A 3,037-nucleotide genomic window follows, 5' to 3' on the forward strand; every position below is an offset into this window, starting at 1 on the left:
TAACTATGCCTCTCTCATAAAATAACTGGCCCCAGCATTGCCCCCCCCCCAGTACAAATTGACCTAGAACTGCAACCGAGAACAATGGGTTAATTGATATAGTAGTTATCCAAGTCAAAACATCAATGCATTAATAAAACATCTTTAACGTTGATAAATGTATAGTGAATAAAGGATAAAGTCATAAATCAGTTATAAATCTTAAAAAGTCATTATTATTTATAAACATATTCAAAGAAGTGTGTGTAAACCTTAATAATTTGTTTAGACACTAATTTTGGTCCAACCTGAATATCACTTTCACAAAAGGTCAGAGGTCAAATAATACATGAAAGATAAACCTAAAAACACAAATAGAATATAAAAGGTTGTGCTTGATAATGGCTAATAACTGCTTTTTAAACCATTAGCAAATGTTTAGTAAACTTATTAATTAACCCTCTACAAAGTGTGACCTTTTGTATGAATTAAAATGTACCAGAAGTTTTTACAGATGCATGTTTGACAGTCAGGGGCGAGTAGAGTAGAGTTGCTCTTTTCATCAATCTTCTATCAAAAGAAAAGTAGGTTCTGGAACTTATGACATTAGGGAAGTGACTGATGCTCTATGGAGTCTCGGTCAGACAACATAGGGAATTGTAAGACGTCAGCTTGGCCACTGTGATGGGTATTTTATTATCCAAATAACATGTTGATAAACAATGAACAGATGCATTGCATTGACAAACCAGTAGTTGCAGACCAAGGGCTCTGAAGACCTTTCCTCAGGTCCACAGTGCATCTGGCCATGGAAAGCTGAACCATGGACTGAAACTGGAGAAGTCATGGAGATCCATACAGAGCTCGATATAGCAAGAGGCAGGGCAGAGGACAGACGGAGTGAGACTGGGCCGGCATGAGAAGGGGAACAGGCTAAATTCAGACAGTGATACATGTTTGGCAGAGGGTGATGCTAATCTTAGCTCTTTCTCAGAGGTGAGAAGAGGGGTCTGTCTATATTTGCTGCCATAAATAAGCATACTGACACAGTTTTAGGTGGCCCTCTGGGCAGCAGCCAACCCTTAAGGCCAGCTTGGCCGTGCTGATTATTCTTGGACGGTGGTGTATAAGAGAGTAGGGTGACAATGCCTATAAATTGATCTGCTTATTGCACTTTCCTCTTAAAGGGTTCAAGGTGTAAGTTTGTAAATGAAGAGGCACTCTAATCACAGCTGGTGAATTTACAACCCCAGCAAGAGATGGGACCAGGTGCAAAGCTACCTATAGGTCCTTGTGGGGGTTGTGGGTGGCTGTATTTGGTCTCAGAGCCTGTGACAGACACTGACACCTGCAGGTTTATTGGTCTAACACCTTTTGAATGCCCTTTGAATGAAAACAGACCATATCAGGGAAAGTATTGTTTAAAAGTGTCACAAGAACACCTGAAGGTTTTATCATATCAAGCATATCATAACACATGCAAACCAGATCACACTTTATACACACTGCCTGACAGTTTACATTTTGCATGTTAAGATAGTACCTGCAGTGTAGAGGAGGTACTGCCACCTGTTGGTGATTACAACGCAATACAGCTGGCTTCGGGTGAAGAAAACTAGATGAAAAGCTCAGCACTTTCTACTTGGGGCATGTCTGGACATCACATTTGGCTAAAAGAGATGAACCACCTCACAATGTATTTAGTGTCCCTCTTATGAGATGTGAAATCAATCAGTATATACAATCCTCAGGCACTTATTTATTAAATATGCTGTCTACAATATGAACATGATATGCACATGATTTAAGAAAAAACATCAAATTCTTGATCCCTTTTCTAGAACTTTCACTCCATTGGTTGGTCGGAATTCAGTTATATGTATCTCATTGAAACAGATCAGCTTGAAAAAGGGGACAAAGTGGGAGTTCTCTTTGTTTTTGTTGTAACCCAACCCTGTACTTAAGAACTATGAGAAATGCATTTGCAATTCAAAAAACTAAGTTGTAACTCTCCTGGATTCATTCTAGAATTACACCCTGTAGTTCAACACTTTTCCAAATGTTTTTACGTGATGTGATAAAGGTATACATTATTCGATTTTTCTTCAAGTAAGGGTTGAAGACCCATTCACAGGAAACCATTTTGGGCCTCATGATGTAGAGACAGACTTAACATGCAAAAGAGTATGTTTTAAACTTTGCATGTCCTTCAGTGAAACCACACGGAAGCCAGAGAAATTAGGATATGAGAACATTTCCATAAAGGGATGACCTTTTTATTTCATTGTGATATTCTGTACAGTTCTACTGCTATATTTAAACACACTTCTTCAAATAAAACAAAAATAAATTGCAAAAAAAGCATTAAGTCTCAACATCCCTTGACACAATATCATATGGATGAGGTGGACCATGAAATAAATAACTCGCGCCACACAGAGGGTTTTGGTTGGAAAGACAAATGTGTTAAGGGAAGGGAAAGAAAATAAATGTGATACACCACCCAAGAAACAGATTTGCACACATGCAAAAGCACCCACACAAACACAGGCACCTGTGTGCTGAAACACACCTTACATAGATCCACAGGGGGCACGTGAAACAAAAGGCACTGCCAGCAGGAACAGCTTGGGCTTTGGGTGGTGGCTTTAAAAAAAAAGAAGACAGGTCTACTGAGAAACATGTGCTTATGGACAACGAGCCTCATTTATCAATGATTTTATGGTATTAAATAACAAAAATGTTTGTCTGTGAAATGTTTATAGTAAATAAGCTTTGGTTTAATGTATTCAATTTATGATACATGCACGCCAAATATTTGTATCATTTTTACATCACATGTGTACTTGATAAGTGAGGCCCAATGAGGAAGCAATGGTGACACAAAGACACTCATTATAAGACATAATTCACATTATCCTCACTGCCCAAGATGAACACACACACACACACACACACACACACACACACACACACACACACACACACACACACACACACACACACACACACACACACACACACACACACACACACACACACACACACACACACACAC

This window comes from Trematomus bernacchii, unplaced genomic scaffold, assembly GCF_902827165.1.
Source record: "Trematomus bernacchii unplaced genomic scaffold, fTreBer1.1, whole genome shotgun sequence".
In the NCBI taxonomy this organism is placed as follows: Eukaryota; Metazoa; Chordata; class Actinopteri; order Perciformes; family Nototheniidae; genus Trematomus; species Trematomus bernacchii.